Source organism: Panthera tigris, chromosome F2 (genome assembly GCF_018350195.1).
Source record: "Panthera tigris isolate Pti1 chromosome F2, P.tigris_Pti1_mat1.1, whole genome shotgun sequence".
Classification (NCBI taxonomy): Eukaryota; Metazoa; Chordata; class Mammalia; order Carnivora; family Felidae; genus Panthera; species Panthera tigris.
Window position 1 is genome coordinate 415,219 of NC_056676.1, and position 20,724 is coordinate 435,942.

The 20,724-nt window shown below is 47.8% G+C and overlaps 2 long non-coding RNA genes across 2 annotated transcripts in view; both read left to right on the top strand.

Moving 5' to 3' along the window:
* LOC122235117 overlaps positions 1-11,893 on the top strand; it is a 48,151-nt gene extending 36,258 nt beyond the window's left edge. Inside the window, exons 2-3 of the long non-coding RNA XR_006213248.1 lie at positions 9,367-9,578; positions 11,208-11,893. This is a non-coding gene — a long non-coding RNA (uncharacterized LOC122235117). The remainder of the gene's footprint in view (positions 1-9,366; positions 9,579-11,207) is intronic.
* A 1,910-nt stretch (positions 11,894-13,803) lies between these two features.
* Positions 13,804-19,608, top strand: LOC122235118. Its single transcript, XR_006213249.1, has 2 exons — positions 13,804-13,852; positions 19,387-19,608. It is a non-coding gene; the product is annotated as an uncharacterized LOC122235118 (long non-coding RNA).
* Positions 19,609-20,724: the final 1,116 nt, after the last annotated feature.

Consider the following 20,724-nt stretch of genomic DNA (forward strand, 5'->3'; position numbering starts at 1 on the left):
CGCCTTGTCACATGGGCCCTCACTTCAGGCCATGAGGGAGATCACGAGACCATAGTCGCTTCGAACACGGCGACGTCCCTGGGCCAAACACTAACCCTAGCTAAGGCTGTCTCCCTGAGGGGACCCAATTCCAACGTGTCACAACACCACGCGTCTGGGGTCCAGAAGCGGTACAGGCTCACTCGGCATGTAACCTGGAAGGTCAGCATGTGGTTTCCCAAGCCAGGCTGCAGGTGCCCTGGAGGATGCCGGAGGCCCATCGACCAGTGGCTCATCGACATGTGTGGCCTGGGCAGCTAAGGACTGATCCTGACTGGCAGCCTCCCTTGTGCCCTTACTCAGCCCTTCGGGGAGACTACTGTCCTGCTGTGCGTTTGGCGCCTGGGGCCTCCTGGGACCTAACCCTAACCCTAACCCTACCCCGAACCGGGACCTTCCACCGAAACCTAAGCCTGCCTCGAACACTAACCCTGCACTGGAGCCGCATTGTCGCATGGGCCCTCACTTCAGGCCTTGAGGGAGATCACGAGAGCAGAGTGTCTTTGGCCCTGGAGACGACCCTGGGCCGAACCCTAACCCTGGCTAAGGTTGTCACCCCTGGGGACCGAATTCCAACTTGGAACGACACCAGGTGACTGGGGTGCAGAAGTGGTGCAGGCTCACTTGGCATGGAACCTGGAAGCTCAGCATGTGACTTTGCAGGCCCGGCTGCAGCTGCCCAAGAGGATTCCGGAGGCCTCCTCGACCAGGGGCCCATCGACGTGTGTGGCCTTGGCAGCCAAAGACTGATCCTGACCGGCAGCCTCCCTTGTGCCCTCAACTCAGCCCTTCGGGGAGACTACTGCCCTGCTGTCCGTTTGGTGCCTGGAGCCTCCTGGGACCTAACCCTAACCCTGACCCTACCCCGAACCGAGACCTTCCACCAAAAACTAAGCCTGCCTCAAAACCTAACCCTGCACTGTAGCCGCCTTGTCGCATGGGCCCTCACTTCAGGCCTCGAGGAAGATCACGAGACCAGATTGGCTTCGGCCCTGGCGACGTCCCCGGTCTGAACCATAACCCTAGCTAAGGCTGTCTCCCCGTGGGGACCCAATTCCAACGTGGAACAACACCACGCGCCTAGGGTGCAGAAGCAGTGCAGGCTAATTCGGCATGGAACCTGGGAGCTCAGCATGTGCTTTTCCAGGCCCGGCTACAACTGCCCGAGAGGATTGCGGAGGCCTCCTTGACCAGGGGCCCATTGACGTGTGTGGCCTTGGCAGCCAAAGAATGATCCTGACCAGCAGCCTCCCTTGTGCCCTCAAGGGAGAGACTCCTGCCCTGCTGTGCGTTCAGCGCCTGGAGCCTCCAGGGACCTAACCCTAACCGTAAGTCTACCCCGAACCGGGACATTCCACGAAACCCAAGGCTACCTCAAACCATAATCCTGCACTTGAGCCGCCTTGTGGCATGGGCCCTCACTTCAGGCCTAGAGGGATATCACGAGACCAGAGTCGCTTTGGCCCTCGCAACGTCCCTGGTCTGAACCCTAACCCTAGCTAAGGCTGTCTCCCTGTGTGGACCCAATTCCAACGTGGGACAACACCACGCGCCTGGGGTCCAGAAGTGGTGCAGGCTAACTCGGCATGTTACCTGGAAGCTCAGCATGTGGTTTTCCAGGCCCGGCTGCAGCTGCCCTAGAGGATTCCAGAGGCCTCCTCGACCAGGGGCCCATCGACGTGTTTGACCTTGGCAGCCAAAGACTGATCCTGACCGGCAGCCTCCCTTGTGCCCTCAACTCAACCCTTCGGGGAGACTCCTGCCCTGCTGTGCGTTCGGCGCCTGGAGCCTCCTGGGACCTAACCTTAACCCTAACCCTATCCCGAACTGGGACTCTAAAACGAAACCTACGACTGCCTCGAATCCTTTCCCTGCACTTGAGCCGCCTGTGGCATGGGCCCTCACTTCAGGCCTTGAGGGAGATCTCGAGACCAGAGTCGCTTCGACCTTGGCGACGTCCCTGGTCCGAACCCTAACCCTAGCTAAGGATGTCTCCCCATGGGGACCCAAATCCAACGTGGAACAACACCACACGCCTGGGTCCAGAAGCCGTTCAGAATCAGGCATGGAACCTGGAAGCTCCGCATGTGGTTTCCCAGGCCCGACTTCAGCTGTCTGAGAGGATACCGGAGGCTTCCTCGACCAGGGGCCCATCGACGTGTGTGGCCTTGGCAGCCAAAGACTGATCCTGACCGGCACCCTCCCTTGTGCCCTCAACTCAGACCTTCGGGAGGACTCCTGCCCTGCTGTGCTTTCAGCGCCTGGAGCCTCCTGGGACCTAACCCTAACCCTAACCGACCCTTAACTGAGACCTTCCACCGAAACCTAAGCCTACCTCGAACCCTAACACTGCACTGGAGCCAGGCGCTCACTTGTCGCATGGGCACTCACTTCAGGCCTCGAGGAAGATCACGAGACCAGAGTCGCTTCAGCCCTGGCTATGTCCCTGGTCCGAACCCTAACCCTAGCTAAGGCTGTCTCCCCATGGGGACCCAAACCCAACGTGGAACAACACCACGCGCCTGGGGTCCAGAAGCCGTTCAGAATCAGGCATGGAACCTGGAAGCTCCGCATGTGGTTGCCCAGACCCGACTTCAGCTGTCCGAGAGGATACCGGAGGCTTCCTCGACCAGGGGCCCATCGACGTGTGTGGCCTTGGCAGCCAAAGACTGATCCTGAGCGGCAGCCTCCCTTGTGCCCTCAACTCAGCCCTTCGGGGAGACCACTGCCCTGCTGTGGGTTGGGCGCCTGGAGCCTCCTGGGACCTGACCCTAACCCTAACCCTACCCTTAACCAAGACCTTCCACCGAAACCTAAGCCTACCTCGAACACTAACCCTGCACTGGAGCCGCCTTGTCGCATGGGCGCTCACTTCAGGCCTCAAGGAAGATCACAAGACCAGAGTCATTTTGCCCCTGGCTACGTCCCTGGTCCGAACACTAACCCTAGCTAAGGCTGTCTCCCCGTGGGGACCCAATTCCAACGTGGAACAACACCATGCGCCTGGGGTGCAGAAGCGGTGCAGGCTAACTCGGCATGGAACGTGGAAACTCAGCATGTACTTTTCCAGGCCCAGCTGCAGCTGCCCTAGATGATTCCGGTGGCCTCCTCGACCAGGGTCCCATCGACGTGTGTGGCCTTGGCATCCAAAGACTGATCCTGACTTGCATCCTCCCTTGTTCCCTCAACACAGCCCTTCGGGGAAACTCCTGCCTGTTGTGCGTTCGGCGATTGGAGCCTCCTGGGACCTAACCATAACTCTAACCCTACCCCGAACTGGGACCCTAAAACGAAACCTAAGCCTGCTTCGAAAACTAACCCTGTACTTGAGCCACCTTGTGGCATGGGCCCTCACTTCAGTCCTCAAGGGAGATCTCGAGACCAGAGTCACTTCGGCCCTGGCGACGTCCCTGTTCTGAACCCTAACCCTAGCTAAGGCTGTCTCCCCGTGGGGACCCAATTCCAATGTGGAACAACACCAGGCGCCTTGGGTCCAGAAGCGATGCAGGCTAAATCGGCATGTTACCTGGAAGCTCAGCATGTCGTTTTCCAGGCCCGGCTGCAGCTGTCCGAGAGGATTCCAGAGGCCTCCTCGACCAGGGGCCCATCGACCTGTGTGGCCTTGGCGCCAAAGACTGATCCTGACCATCAGCCACCCCTGTGCCCTCAACTCAGCCCTTCGGGGAGACCACTGCCCTGCTGTGGGTTCGGCCTCTGGAGCCTCCTGGGACCTAACCCTAACCCTAACTCTACCCCGAACCGGGACATTCCACGAAACGCAAGGCTGCCTCGAACCCTAACCCTGCACTGGAGCCGCCTTGTCGCATGGGCGCTCACTTCAGGCTGCGAGGGAGATCACGAGACCAGAGTCGCTTCGGCTCTGGTGACATCCCTGGTCCAAACCCTAACCCTAGCTAAGGCTGTCTCCCCGTGGGAAGACAATTCCAACGTGGAACAACACCACGCGCCTTGGGTCCAGAAGCGATGCAGGCTAAATCGGCATGTTACCTGGAAGCTCAGCATGTCGTTTTCCAGGCCCGGCTGCAGCTGTCCGAGAGGATTCCAGAGGCCTCCTCGACCAGGGGCCCATCGACCTGTGTGGCCTTGGCGCCAAAGACTGATCCTGACCATCAGCCACCCCTGTGCCCTCAACTCAGCCCTTCGTGGAGACTCCTGCCCTGCTGTGCGTTCGGTGCCTGGAGCCTCCTGAGACATAACCCTAACTCTAACCCTACCCCACCTGTGACCCTACAGCGAAACCTAAGCCTGCCTCAAACCCAACCCTACCCTTGAGCCCCCTTGTGGCATGGGCCCTCACTTCAGGCCTTGAGGGAGATCTCGAGACTAGATTCGCTTCTGCCCTGGCAACGTCCCTGGACCGAACCCTAACCCTAGCTAAGGCTCCCTCCCCGTGGGGACCCAATTCCCACGTCTGAGAACACCACGCACCTGGGGTCCAGAAGCAGTGCAGGGTCACTCGGCATGGAAGCAGGAAGCTCCACATGTGGTTTCCCAGGCCCGGCTGCAGCTGTCTGAGAGGATACCAGAGGCCTCCTCGACCAGGGGCCCATTGACGTGTGTGGCCTTGGCAGCCCAAGACGGATCCTGACCGGCACCCTCCCTTGTGCCCTCAACTCAGCCCTTTGGGGAGACACCTGCTTTGTTCTTTCGGCGCCTGGAGCCTCCTGGGACCTAACCCTAACCCTAACCCTACCCCGAACCGGGACCCTCCACTGAAACCTAAGCCTGCCTCGAACCCTAACCCTGCACTTTAGCCGCCTTGCCGCATGGGCCCTCACTTCAGGCCTCGAGGGAGATCACGAGACCAGAGTCGCTTCCGGATGCCTCCTCGGCCAGGGGCCCATCAACGTGTGTGCCCTTGGCAGCCAAAGACTGATCCTGACCTGCAGACTCCCTTGTGCCCTCAACTCAGCCCTTCACGGAGACTTCTGCCCTCCTGTGCGTTCGGCGCCTGGAGCCTCCTAGGACCTAACCCCAACTCTAACCCTACCCTGAACTGGGACCCTACAGCAAAACCTAAGCCTGCCTCGAACCCTAACCTTGTACTTCAGCCGCCTTGTGGCATGGGCCCTCAATTCAGGCCTCGAGGGAGATCTTGAGACCAGAGTCGCTTCGGCCCTGGCGACGTCCCTGAGCCAAACCCTAACCCTGACTAAGGCTGTCTCCCCGAGGGGGCCCGATTCCAACGTGGAACAACACCACGCGCCTGGGGTCCAAAAGCCGTTCAGGATCACTCGCCATGGAACCTGGAAGCTCCACATGTGGTTTCCCAGGCCAGGCTTCAGCTGTCCGAGAGGATACCGGAGGCTTCCTCGACCAGGGATCCATTGACGTGTGTGGCTTTGGCAGCCAAAGACCGATCCTGACCGGCAGCCCCCCGTGTGTCCTCAACTCAGCCCTTTGGGGAGACTCCTGCCCTGCTGGGCATTCGACTCCTGGAGCCTCCTGGAACCTAACCCTAACCCTAACCCTACACCAATCCGTGACCTTCCACCGAAACCTAAGCATGCCTCGAAACCTAACCCTGAACTGGAGCCGCCTTGTCGCATGGGCCCTCACTTCAGGCCTCAAGGAAGTTCACGAGACCAGAGTCGCTTCTGCCCTGGCGACGTCCCTGGTCCGAACCCTAACCCTAGCTAAGGCTGTCACCCTGTGGGCACCCAATTCCAACGTGGAACAACACCACACGCCTGGGGTGCACAAGCGGTACAGGCTAACTCGGCATGGAACCTGGAAGCTCAGCATGTGCTTTTCCAGGCCTGGCTTCAGCTGCCCGAGAGGATTCCGGAGGCCTCCTCGACCAGGGTCCCATCGACGTGTGTGGCCCTGGCGGGCAAAGACGGATCCTGACCGGTAGCCTCCCTTGTGCCCTCAACTCAGCCCTTCGGGGAGACCACTGCCCTGCTGTGGGTTCGGCCTCTGGAGCCTCCTGGGACCTAACCCTAACCCTAACCGTACCGCGATGCGGGACCCTCAACGGTTACCTAAGCCTGCCTCGAAACCTAAACCTGCAATTGAGCCGCCTTCTGGCACGGGCCCTCACTTCAGCCCTGGAGGGAGATGATGAGACCAGAGTCGCTTCGGCCCTGGCAACGTCCATGGCCAAACCCTAACCCTAGCTAAGGCTCCCTTCCCTTGGGGACCCAATTCCCACGTCTGAGAACACCAGGCGCCTGGGGTCCAGAAGCGGTGCAGGCTGACTCGGCATGGAAACTGGAAGCTCACCATGTCGTTTCCCAGGCCCGGCTGCAGCTGCCCGAGAGGATTCCGGAGGCCTCCTGGACCAGGGGCCCAAGCACGTGTGTGGCTTGGCGGCCAAAGATGGATCCTGACCGGCAGCCTCCCTTGTGCCCTCAACTCAGCCCTTCGGGGAGACTACTGCCCTGGGGTCCAGAAGCGGTGCAGCCTCACTCGGCATGGAACTTGGAAGCTCAGCATGTGGTTTCCCAGGCCCGGCTGCAGCTGCCTGAGAGGATTCCGGAGGCCTCCTCGACCAGGGGTACATCGACGTGTGTGGCCTTGGCAGCCAAAGACAGATGCTGACCCCACACTCCCTTGTTCCCTCAACTCAGCCCTTCATAAAGACCACCTTCCTGCAGTGGGTTCGGCGCCTGGAGACTCCTGGGACCTTACCCTATCCCTAAACATAACTGGAACCGTGACTTTCCAATGAATCTTAAGCCTTCCTTGAACCCTAACCCTGCACTTGATCCGCCTTTTCGCATGGGCCCTCACTTCATCCCTGGAGGGAATTCAAGAGACGAGAGGCGCTACAGCCCTGGTGACGTCCCTGACCGAACCCTAAACCTAGCTAAGGCTGTCTCCACATGGGGACCCAATTCCATGTTTGACAACACCACGCGCTTGGGGTCCAGAAGTGGTGCAGGCTCACTCGGCATGGAACCTGGAACCTCAGCATGTGGTGTCCCAGGCCAGACTGCAGGTGTCTGAGAGGATTCCGGAGACCTCCTCGAATAGGGGCCCATCAACGTGTGTGTCCTTGGCATCCAAAGACTGATCCTGACCGGCACCCACCCTTGTGCCCTATATAAGCCCTTCCGGAAGACCACTGCCCTGCTGTGAGTTCAGCGCCTGGAGCCTCCTGGGACCTAACCCTAACCCTTACCTACGTCAAACTGTGACCCGCCCCTGAAACCTAAGCCGGTCTCGAACCAAAAACGTACACCTGAGCCCTCACTTCAGCCCTCGAGGGAGATCACGAGATCGGAGTCGCTTCCGCGCTGGCAACCTCCCTGTTCCTAACCCTTACCCTACCCAAGGCTCTCTCCCCATGGGTTCCCAATACCAAAGTTGACAACACCACGCGCCTGGGATCCAGAAGCAGTGCAGACTCACTCGGAATGGAACCTGGAAGCTCACCATGTTGTTTGCCAGGCCTGGCTGCAGCTGCCCGAGAGGATTCCTGAGGCTTCCCCGACCAGTGGCCCATCGATATGTGTGGTCTAGCAGCCAAAGACTGATCCTGAATGGCACCCTCCCTTGTGCCCTGAATTCAGACCTTCGGGGAGCCCATTGCCCTGCTGTAGGTTCGTCGCCTGGAACCTCCTTGGACCTAACCCTACCCTAACCCTACGTTGAACAGGGACCCTCCACCGAAACCGAGCCAGCCTAAAACCCTAAATGTACACTTGAGCCGCTCCATCGGCTGAGCCCTCACTTCACCCCCCATGGGAGATCACGATACCGGGGTCGCGTCTGCCTTGGCGACCTCCCTCTTTCGAACCCTTACCCTAGCCAAGGTTCTCTCCCCATGTGGTCCCAAAACCAAAGTTGACAACACCATGCTCCTGGGGTCCAGAAGCGGTGCAGGCTCACTCAGCATGGAAACTGGAAGCTCAGCATGTGGTTTCCCAGGCCCGGCTGCAGCTGCCAGAGAGGAATCCTGAGGCCTCCCCGACCAGGGGCCCATCGACTTGTGTGGCCTTGGCAAAGACTGATCCTGACCCGCACCCTCCCTTGTGCCCTCAACTCAGCCCTTTGGGAGACCACTAACCCTAACCCTACGCCGCACCAGGACCTTCCACCGAAACCTATGCCGGCCTTGAACACTAACTGTACACTTCAGCCGCCCCGTCGCATGGGCCCTCACTTCAGCCCTCGAAGGACATCACAAGACCGGAGTCTCTTCGGCCCTGGCGACATCCCTGGACCCAGCCGTAACCGTAGCTAAGGCTCTCTCCCCATGGGGACTCAATAGGAAAGTCTGACAACACGCCCCAGGGATCCAGAAGCGGTGAAGACTCACTCGGCATGGTGCCTGGAAGCCCACCATGTGAGCTAGACAGGTCTAGCTGTGGTGAGCTCTCAGCTTTTGTTTGTGAGGGAAAGTCTTTATTCTGCCTTCATTTCTGAAGACAACTTTGCCAGTTAAGTCTTACTTATTGGCAGTTTCTTTCTTGTAGTACTTTGACTATATCACTGCACTCTCTCCTGGCCTGCAAGCTCTCTGCTCAGAAATCTGCTTTAGCTTTACGGGGTTTACCTGGTATTGGAGTTTTGTTTTGTTTTGTTTTGTTTTGTTTCTCTCCCATTGCTTTTTAACTTATTTCTCTGTCTTTGATTTATTCAGTTTTATTATAATGTGTCTTGGAGAGGATTTTTGTGGAATGAAACTTCGTAGTGATTTATTTGCTTCATAAACTTGGACGTCCAAATCTCTCCCCAAGTTTGGGAAGTTCTTAGCCATTATTTCTCTGAATATGCTTTTTTATCCCTTTTTCTCTCCTCCTTCTGGGACTCCAATGATACATTGTTTGTTTTGTTTTTTGGTGGGGTCCTTCAGTTTCATAGGTTTTCTTTATTCTTTGCCATTCTTTTTTTTCCTTTTACTCTCCGATTTGGATAATTTCTGAAAAAAAATTTGTTTATTTATTACAGAGTGAAACAGAGCACAAGCAGGAGAGGGGTAGGGACAGAGGGAGGCACAGAATCCAAAGCATGCCCAGGCTCTGAGTTGTCAGCACAGAGCCCGATGGGGGAATCTCACAAACTGCGAGATCATGACCTGAGCCAAAGTCGGACATTTAACTGACTGAGCCACCCAGGCGCCTCCTTATTTGGATAATTTCAAATGATCTGTGTTTCAGCTCACTGAGTCTTTATTCTGCTTTGTCAAGTCTGAGAGTGAAGCTCTCTACTGAACTCTTCATTTACTGCATTCCACCAAGTCCCAAAGTTCTTATTGCTGTATTTAAAAATATTTTCTAACTCTTTGTTGAATTTCTCAGTTTCTTCTTGTATTGTCTTCCTGATATTGTTAAATTGCTTATATGTGTTTTCTTATAGCTCCATGAACATCTTTAGAACAACTGCTTTGAATTATTTGTTGAACAATTCTTGGATCTCCATGTCTTTGGGGCCAGTTACTGGAAGTTTAGTCTATTACTTTGGCGGAGACATGTTTCCCTAATTCTTTGTGATTCCTATAGCATTTTGTACATCTGTGCATTTGAAGAAGTAGTCACCTCTTCTGGACTTTATGGCCTGACTTTGATAAGGTAAGACTTTCACCTCAGAGTGGGCATGTTGACGCAGGACCCCAAGTGTAGGGTGTGGATGACACTGGGTCTTTGGCTCAGGCCACTGGGATCCACAGCATCTACAACACTGTGGTCCTTGGCAAGCGTTCAAGGCGTCCATAGTGGTTTAAAGGGCAATTGGGGCTCTCAGTGGCACCTCCACATATCGTGGTTAGGGACCAGGCAGGTAGTGGTGGTGGCCAGAACTTGTGGTGACATACTTGGCTTCAGGGTCCAGCTGTAGGTGCCTGGGTAGTGTCATGTACCACTCGGACATGCATTGTAGTGGTGGGGGTCAGGGTAGGCATGAATGGACGGACCTAACTACAAGTCACTGGCATGCATACTGTGGCTGCTGGGTATTGCCATGGGTGTACAACAGTCTAGACTGTTTGGCAGAAATCAAGCCTGCGGTGCGTGGGTGCACAGCTGGAGAAACTAGCTGCAGGTGATTATAGTGGCACAGGCCAGTGACAGAAGACAAGGCCTAATTCAAGCCCACAAGCAGTTGCAGAAGCCCTGGTTTTTGGTGTCCTCTCCTGTGCCTCCACAGTCTTCCCCCAAGGCATGCACACTACAGTGGAGGACAGTGACAGTTGGCAGGCTGGCTGTGTGCAAGTGCACAGCAGAGTGGGCTAGCCCAAGTACACACCTGGTGGTGGGTCAGCCTCAGGGGCCTAGGCTGGCTGGCATCTTACACTTGTGCAACCACAGAGACCTGGGATGGCTGCTGGTGCAGTTTCCAGGCCCTTATGGGAACAGGACAGGGGAAGTAGTGGGAAGAGACTCAGGAAACTGGTATCAGTGAATGCCAGTACCTGTGGAGTGAAAGCTGATGAAAACTGCAGGGGTTCCATGGAGGCTAAGTTGGTCACTGATTTATTCAGTGGCAAAAGCTGCTGGGTTTTTCTGGAGAGTAGGTCCTGCTGCATGGCTTCTATGAGTAGTTCCTGCACTTGTTTTTTGTTCCTCTGTACATGTCAGCTCTTTTGGTCTCTGGGTGGGATGAAACTGAAGTGGGACCTTCCAAAAGGCAATGGAAACTGGTCACTCACCCTGCTCTTCTTTTTCTGGTAAGTGGGACTCTTGTTAGCTGGGAACTTCCCTCTTGGCACTGAGCAGTGCCAACTTGAGGGATGAGATGATGCAGGCAAAATGAAGTGTCCTATTCTTTTTCTGTAGTTATTCTCAATTTGTTTTTGTTTTTTGTTTGTTTGTTTGTTTGTTTATGTTTTGTTTTGCCCCACTGTGTCGCTGAAGTTTCTTAGGAGGACTCTTGGGCTCTTCCAGAGCCAATTTTTTGTTTTTTCATGGATAGCTGTCTGTTGATCATGGTGATGGAATGGAGGTCTCCTACATTGTTATTTTGGCGACATCACTCCCAAGTTTCCCAGATCTTAAATTCACTCCAAAATTTGTGAATGATTATGCTAGATACTAAAGAAGGGAGAAGGTAAAAACCATGTTTTATTGATCCTGAGTTAGCACAATTCACCATATTCACACTCATTACAAACTGTTACATTATTTAGTTATCATCACTGTCACCGTTACAAATTAATTTTGAAAATGAAAGCTGAAATGCTTTTTATTATTTCCTTTATGAAGCACTAGAAGACCAAACCGCAGTCTGGGGAATCAAGATGATTGTCAGTCAAGATGATCAGCTCCTCTCATCACCAGACCATCTCAGAGGCAGCAGGGGAGGCCCCTATAGAGCATCTGTTTGACTCCTGTTGACCCATTAAGAGTGCAGCACATCGAGGCTCACAGCATTGGAATGTCTGCTGGAGATCTCACTGAATTGGACACCCTTCTTGGCAAACACCACTGGAAGAAACAAGCCATAAGGGGCTCCTGGTCTGAAGATTGGATCAGTGAAAGGCAACAGTGACCACTGAAATCTTCAGTGGAAATAGCAGGCCTCATTAAGTTACTTCTGATGATGTCCATGAAAAGATTCTTCCATCTTTGCACTAGTGAGACAGTGTAAACAGCATAAGTGGTTGGATCTGCCCATTCTAGGAAACCTGGAGGCTTGGGAAGAATCCCAAGAATTTGGCAGAGGAGCTTGGGTTCGCAGTTTTGGGTCTGGGGTAGCCAACATCCATGTTGTCATCAGTTGAAACAGCAATCTCAGAATCTTAGGAGGCTGTATGAAACATTTTCATAGTCTGCAGCTTTAAGGAAATCCCTCCAGCTCCCAGTGGAAGACACTGCTCATCATCTGGGCCCAAATCACTGCAAAATCTGGCCTATACAGCATCCTGTAGAAGGAACCACACAAGCTACCTATACAGGAAAGTATTTGTAATAGCTTCCTCAGAACATCTAAGGCAACAGCTAGAATTTTTCCATACTTTGTCTATTATCGATAATGCTGTTATAAACATTGGGGTGCATGTGCTCCTTCAAAACAGCACACCTGTATCCCTTGGATAAATACCTGGTAGTGCAATTGCTGGGTCATAAGGTAGTTGTCTTTTTAACTTTTTGAGGAAGCTCCATACTGCGTTCCAGAGTGGCTGCTCCAGTTTGTATTCCCACCAGCAGTGCAAAAGAGATCCTCTGCATCCTCACCAACATCTGCTGTTGCTTGAATAGTTAATGTTAGCCATTCTGACAAATGGGAGGTGGCATCTCATTGTGGTTTTGATTTGTATTTCCCTGATGATGAGTGATGTGGAGCATTTCTTCACGTGTCTGTTAGCCATACAGATGTCTTCTTTGGAGAAGTGTCTATTCATGTCTTTTGCCCATTTCTTCACTGGATTATTTGTTGTTTGGCTGTTGAGTTTGAGAAGTTCTTTGTAGATTTTAGATTCTAACCATTTATCTGATATGTCATTTGCAACTTTCTTCTCCTATCCCCTTGGTTGACTTTTAGTTTTGCTGATTGTTCCTTCCCTGTGCAGAAACTTTTTTATCTTGATGAGGTCCCAATAATTAATGTTTGCTTTTGTTTCCCTTGCCTCCAGAGACGTGTTGAGTAAGAAGTTGCTGTGGCCAAGGTCAAAGAGGTTTTTGCCTGCTTTCTCCTTGAGGATTTTGATGGCTTCCTGTCTTGCATTGAGGTCTTCCATCCATATTGTGTTTATTTTTGTGTATGGTGCAAGAAAGTGGTCCATGTTCATTCTTCCGCATGTCGCTGTCCAGTTTTCCCAGCACCACTTGCTCAAGAGACTGTCTTTATTCCATCAGATATTCTTTCCTGCTGTGTCAAAGACTAGTTGCCCATACGTTTGTGGGTCCATGTCTGGGTTTTCTATTCTGTTCCATTGATCTGAGTGTTTGTTTTGTGCCAGTACCATACTGTCTTGATGAATACAGCTTTGTAATACAGCTTGAAGTCCGGGATTTTGATGCCTCCTTCTTTGGTTTTCTTTTTCAAGATTGCTTTGGCTATTCAGGGTCTTTGGTGGTTCCAAATTTTAGGATTGTTTGTTCTAGCTCTGTGAAGAATGCTTGTGTTGTTTGAAATTGAATGTGTAGATTGCTTTGGGTAGTATTGACATGTTCGCAATATTTATTCTTCCAATCCAGGAGCACGGAATAGTTTACCTTTTGTGTGTGTCTTCTTCAGTTTCTTTCATAAGCTTTCTATAGTTTTCAGTGTATAGACTTTTTACCTCTTGCTTTATGTTTATTCCTAGGTATTTTATGGGTTTTGGTGCAATTGTAAATGGGGTCGTTTCCTTGATTTCTTTCTGTTGCTTCATTATTGGTGTATCGTTCATTGATGTTATATCCTGCTACTTTGCTGCATTAATGTGTTAGTTCTAGCAGTTTTTTGGTGGAATATTTTGGGTTTTCCATATAGAGTATCATGTCATCTGGGAAGAGTGAAAGATTGACTTCCTCCTTGCTGAATTGGATGCCTTTTATTCCTTTGTGTTGTCTGAGTGCTGAGAACTAAGAGTTCCGATACTATGTTGAATAACCATGGTGAGAGTGGACATCCCTGTCTTGTTCTTGCACTTAGGGGGAAAACTCTCCGTTTTTCCCCATTGAGGATAATATTAATGGTGGATCTTTCCTACATGGCTTTCATGATTTTGAGGCATGATCCTTCTATCCCTGCTTTCTTGAGTGTTTTTGTCAAGAAAGGATGTTGTATTTTGTCAAATGCTTTTTCTGCATCTATTGAGAAGATCCTGTGGTTCTTGTCCTTTCGTTTATTGATGTGATGTATCACATTGTTTTGCAGATATTGAACCAGACTTGCATCCCATTATAAATTCGGCCTGGCCATGGTGAGTAATTCTTTTCATGTATTGTTGGATCCAGTTGGCTAGTATCTTGTTGAGGATTTTTGCATCCTTGTTCATGAGGGAAATTGGGTCTGAAGTTCTTTTTAGTGGGGTCTTTGATGTTGGAATCAAGGTAATGCTGGCTTCATACAATGAGTTTGGAAGTTTTCCTTCCATTTCTATTTTTGGAACAGCTTCAAAAGAATAGGTGTTAACTCTTCTTTACTGGAAAGCCACCTGGCCCCAGACTGTTAGTTTTAGAGAGATTTTTGATTACTAATTTGATTTCTTTACTGGTTATGGGTCTGTTCAAATTTTCTTTTTATTTATTTATTTTTTTTAACTAAAAACTGTAATGCTTAATTATTTTTGAGAGACAGAGATGGAGAGGGAGAGAGAGAGATAGAGTGAGCATGAGCAGAGGAGGGTCTGAGAGGGAGACACAGAATCCGAAGCAGGCGACAGGCTCTGAGCTGTCAGCATAGAGCTCGACCGGGAGTTTGAACCCATGAACTGTGAGATAATTTCCTGAGCCAAAGTCAAACGCCTAACCTATTCAGCCACCCAGCTGCCCAGTTCAAAATTTCTATTTCTTCCTGTTTCAGTTTTGGTAGTTTATAGGTTTCTAGGAATTTGTCCATTTTTTCCAGACTTCCCATTTTTTTTAGCATATAACTGCTCACAATAGTCTCTTATTTTTTTTTATTGCTGCAGTGTTGGTTGTGATCTCTTTTCTTCTTGATTTTATTTATTTGGGTCCTTTCCTTTTTTTTTTTTATCAAACTGACTAAGGTTGTATCAATTTTGTTCATTCTTTCAAGAACCAGCTCCTGGTTTCTTTGATCTCTTCTGGGTTTTTTGGCTTTGATAGCATTGATTTTTTTCTCTAATCTTGATTATTTCCTGTCTTCTGCTGGATTGGGGTTTTATTTGCTGTTCTTTTTCTAGCTTTTTAAGGTGTAAGATTACACCTGAGACCTTTCTTCCTTCTTTAGGAAGGCCTGGATTGCTATATACTTCCCTCTTATGACCGCCTTTGCTGTGTCCCAGAGGTTTTGGGCTGTGGTGTTATCATTTTCATTGGCTTCCATGTACTTTTTAATTTCCTCTTTAACCTCTTGGTTAGCCCCTTCATTCTTTAGTAGGATGTTCTTTAGTCTCCAAGTATTGGTCATCTTTCCCAGTTTTTTTCTTGTGGTTGATTTCGGGTTTCATAGCATTGTGATCTGAAAATATGCACTATATGTTCTAGATCATTTTGTACTTGTTGAAGGCTGGTTTGCGTCCCAGTATGTGATCTCTTCTGGAGAATGTTCCATGTGCACTTGAGAAGAATGCGTATTCTGTTGATTTAGGATGAGATGTTCTGAATATATTTGTTAAGTCCATCCCATCCCATGTGTCATTCAAAGCCATTGTTTCCTTGTTGGTTTTTTGATTAGATGATCTGTCCATTGTCATAAATGGGATGTTGAAGTTCTCTACTATCCTGGTGTTAGTGTCAGTGAGTTTCTTTCCGTTTGTGATTCATTGATTTCTATGTTTGGGTGCTATCACATTTGGAGCATAAAAGTTTACAATTGTTAGATCTTCGTGGTGGATAGACCCCTTAATTAAGTTATAATGCCCTTCTTCATCTTTTGTGGTCTTTATTTTAATATCTAGATTGTCTGCTGTAAGTATTACTATTCTGGCTTTCTTTGGCGACCATTAGCATGATAGATGGTTCTCCATCCCCTTACTTTCAACCTGAAGGCGTCTTTAGGTCTAAAACGTGTCTCTTGTAAACAGCATAGAGTTATATAGTGTTTTCTTATCTATTCTGTTACCCTATGTCTTTTAATTGGAGCACTTAGTCCATTAACGTTTAGAGTGAGTACTGAAAGGTATGAATTGATTGTCATTATGTTGCCTGTAGAGCTGGAATTTCCGGTGCAGAACACCCTATGTGTTTGAGCACAAAAACAATGAGACTCCTTTGGTTCCTCATTCCTGGTTTGTGGAACCTGGTTTGGCCTATGTGATGGACAGGTACTTCCATGAACCTCTGAGTACATATCAGATAAGCGTGGATTTCTTAGTTCTCTGTGTGGTGAGCCAAAACTTCTTAAATATAAAGATGCAGTTGGAATCAGGAGAAACAGAAACAAAATTTGACATGATCTCTTCAGCAACAGCAGTTTATGCAAAGGAGGAAGTTAAAAAAAACTTAGAGTGAAAAAAAGCATATTTCCCTTGGGAGCATCTTGCAACTGTGTTTGTTGATTTTGGTGATAAAATTTATGAAATACTCTTCTATGTTGGTTTTCAATATGGTACCATTTTCAAATAGTTCAATATCATTTTCTTTTCCTTCTTTTTTTGTAATAAATAATAAATATTTAATATATAAATATTAAACAACACACTACTGCGCAAGCAATGGGCCAAATAAGAAATCGAACAGCAAGTCAAAGTATGTCTTAAAATCAAAAAGAAAACACAATATTCCAAAACCTATGGGATGCACCAGAAACAGATGATAGAGTGTAATGGATACCATAAATGCTTGTATTAAGAAAAAACGTTCAGGGGCACCTGGATGTCTCAGTTGGGTAAGTGTCCAACTTCAGCTCAAGTCATGATCTCATAGTTTGTGAGTTCGAGCCCCACATGGGGCTCTGTGCTGGCAGTGTGGAGTCTGCTTGGGATTCTCTCTCTTTGACCCTCTCCCACTCACGCTTTCTCTCTCTTAAAATAAATAAATAATAAACAAAAAAACCAAACTTTAAAAGAGTTCAAATAAGCATTGTACCATTACACTATAAGGAACTATAAAAAGAAGGAGCTTGGCTGAAATTTAATAGATGAAGGAATAAGAAAGAAAAATCAGAAATAAAATAGAAACTAGAATAAACAATAACATAATATTTAAAGTAATGACCATTTTTTCCAAAAACAAACAAACAAACAAACAAACCCAAATTTTGGCAATGTTTTAACTACACTAAGCAAAAAAAGAAAAAAAAGAAAAAAAAAGAAAAGAAAAGAAAAAGAGAGAGAGAGAGAAGACTCAAAAATGAAAATGAGAAATGGAGGGAAAAACAATAGAACAGATAACCACAGAAGTATAGTGTGATTACAGATTACTATAAGCAGTTATATAGTAACAAATCAAATAATTTAGAAATAAGATAATTCTTTAAAATGTGCAAATTACCAAGATAAAATCATGAATCTTGAATCCAAGAAGTAAGAAATCTTCTTAGACCCATGACAAGAATGAAAGTTGAATTAGGAATCAAAAATCTCCCAGCACAGAAAATCCCAAGACCATCTGGCTTCACTGGTGAATTCTACCAAACATTAAAAGGAAATAATGGGGGAACCTGGGTGGCTCAGTCAGTTAAGTTCCAACTTCGGCTCAGGTCATGATCTCGTGGTTCACGAGTTCGAGCCCCGCGTCGGGCTCTGTGCTGACAGCTCGGAGCCTGGAGACTGCTTCCGGTTCTGTGTCTCCCTCTCTCTCTGACCCTCCCCCATTTATGCTCTGTCTCTCTCTGTCTCAAAAATAAACACTAAAAATTTTTTTGAAAAAAAAAGAAATAATGGATGACAACCTTAATCAAAATCTTACAATAATGGAATAGAGGGGACACATTCAAAATCATTCCACGAGGCCAGTTCTACACTGATAGCAAAGCAGGATAAAAACGACAAGAACAAAAAGTCTAGTTTGTCCAATATAAGTATTAACCCTTGGGCTTTCTTTTGACATCCATTTGTATGATAAATGTTTTCTCCAACCCCTCACATTCAATCTGGAAGTGTCTTTAGATCTGCAGAGTCTTGCAGGCCACATATAGATGGGTCTTGTTTTTGTTTTTGTTTTTTATCCATTCTGGCACCCTATGTCTTTTGATTGGAGTATTTGTTCCATTTACTTTCAAGGTACTTATTGATAGATAGGTATTTATTGCCATTTTATTGCATGTTTTGTCATTGTTCTGGAGATTTTCTGATCCTTTCTTGTCTTTGACACTTTTGGCCTCTGCTTTGCCCTCAGAGTCCCCTTCAGTCTATCTTGTAAGGCTGGTGTAGTTATCATGAACTCCTTTAGTTTTGGTTTGTCTGGGAAACTCTTTATCTCTCATTCTATTCTGAATGATAGCTTTGCGGGATGAGTATTGGCTGCAGATTTTTCCCATTCAGCACTTTGAATATATCATGCCACTTCCTTCCTGGCTTGCCAAGTTTCTGTTGAGAAATCTCCAGCTAGCCTTATGGGTTTTTCTCCTGTAAGTGAAGGACTTGTCTTGCTGCTTTTAAGATGTTTCTTTTATCACTATGCTTTATAAATTTAATTAGAATATGCCTTGGTGTGAGCCTGCTTTTGTTGATTTTGATAGGTGTTTTTTGTGCCTCCAGAATCTGGATGTCTGTTTCCTTCCCCAGATTAGGGAAGTTTACTGCTATTATTTCTTGAAATGAATTTTCTGCCTCCTTTTCCCTCTCTTCTGATGGGATTCCTATAATATGAATGTTATGACTTTTGATGGAGTCACTGAATTTCCTGTCTATTGTTCTGAATATTCATCTTCCTTTCTTTTGTTCAGCTTAATTTTTGCCCATTATTTTATCTTCTCGGCCAATAATTCATTCTTTTTCCAGTCTGCTGTTCATTGCATCAAGCCTGTTGCCAGTCTCATTTATTGCATTCTTCATCTCTGATGGATTCTTTTTTTATATAAAAGTTATTTATTTATTTGGAGAGAGATTGAGACAGCGTAAGTTGAGGAGGGGTAGAGAGAGAGGGAGACAGAGAATCCTAAGCAGGATCCATGCCATCAGCACAGATGGGGCTCAAACTCATGGAACTGTGAGATCACGACCTGAGCTGAAACGAAGAGTTGGACGCTTAACTGACTGAACCAACCAGGCACCCCAATCTGATTGATTCTTTTTTTAACTCTTTGATCTCTGTTGTTAGCGTCTCACTGATGTCTTCCATTCTTTTCTTAGGTTCAGTGAGTATCTTATGGTTGTTGCTTTACATTCTCCAATAAACATGTTATATGTTTTGCTTAGATCTCTGTCCATGGCCTTTATCTTTTTCTTTCATTTGGGATAAGTTCTTCTGGATCGGCATTTTGGCTAACTCTCTACCTTCTTCTCTGGGTTAGCAGCTTTCCATTTTATTTTCTGATGAGCTAATGGAAGCCATAACAACCATCAAAGTTAATAAAGGTCTGTAGAGAGAAACTTATGAATTTCATATACTTTAGACTACAATGTTAGACTATTTCTTAGAAATGACAGTTGTCATGGTCACAAGAGAGAAAATTTGGAGGAAAACTGGTGTTTCATCAAAGACAAATTGACAGTTTTCAAAAATCTGGAAGGGGAAATGAATATATAAAGGTCGTCGAATGTAAAGAAAACTATTTGGAAGGGTGTGGGTTCTTTATGGACAAATATGGTTACATTTTAGCAAACCTAGAAGAGATAAGATTCATGTATAGTAAACAAAACACAACCTAATGATACTTTTCTTCTAGAAACCATTGGAAACACGTATCGCACACTGAGATGCATGGGGCTGGTGAAGTGCTTCTATTACTAATTCTAGCTGACGTATTTGCAATACCTCAAGAGCTTACAAAATATTTGCCTTATGATTCTGAGTATGTTAGGTTTCAGGAACGAGAAGCAAGCCAAGATTCTGAGATGATAGTAGGTGATAAGATAAAGACCGAAATAAAAGACTCTGTCATCTTTTATTCATGTGTGGAATTAAACAGCTAAGTGAAGAAATCCCCGGTATACGTCTTCAGTACCCACCAACGTGCTGTGAGGAATTTCATCAACTTATTTTGGCCACAGAAGACCAAAGTGCTGATTATTTTGTGATAGTAATCTATTCTTATAAAGCAATGAGAAATTTGGGTCACATTATTCCAGGATTTGTTCTCTGTAGCCTGACAAGTGTCTCTTTGATTGAAGTGCCAACAATCACATTTCAGATGATACATATTAAGGATACAAGCCCATAAGACATGGCAAGTATAGCAGAAGCTGTTATTAAATGTAAGGGGAAGGATTATCCAGAACTCTATTGATCAGAGTAGATTATTTACTCCTGAAACCAGGTGTACTCTCCTTGGAAAGGCTTATGATAGTAAACCTCACAAAGGCAAACAGAACTCAGATGTCTACTCACTACACCTTGGATCCCTACAGTGTAGGGGAGGTGACTGCTGAGACAGAAAGGCACAAGCACATTGCTCAATGATCCGTTGCGGAAGCTGAGACTGATAAAATACGTGTCCACTCAGATTATTTTCCTGTCAGCACCTCCAGCTAACATTTCAGCAATATTTTATATGGGGCTGATGACACAATAGAGAAACACAAATTACTGGCGCTGAACTTCAGTGGTACAGTTACAGCCATAAGCAAGGATGTTAGAGAACTGAAGACTGGTGATCATATTGCCACCTCTTTTCCTGTTGTGGCATCATCAAAGGTCTTAATTCCTGACCTCGTGTGTTTTCACAGCAAAAATTTTCCCGTTAGAAATGGTACCATGTACATCATACTTTATAATAGCTTGGAAAATTCTCACCCAGATATTACCAAATGCCAGGTGTCTCTCCATGCTTGCTGTTATGTCCCCATAGCCAAGGTCAGTACTAGCTGATGTGCTGACTTTGGCTGCTAGGGAAGTATGTTGGAGGTGGGGCACTCTTCTATGGCAAAAGGTAGAATGTTACCAAGCACTTATTTTTCGGTCACCTCTAGAGAAACTCTAGAGTTTTTCTTCAAAGATACACTCACTGTCCTTCCTTATGTCTCGATGCTGTCTTCCTAAGTGACCAATGCCAGTCTGCAGTATA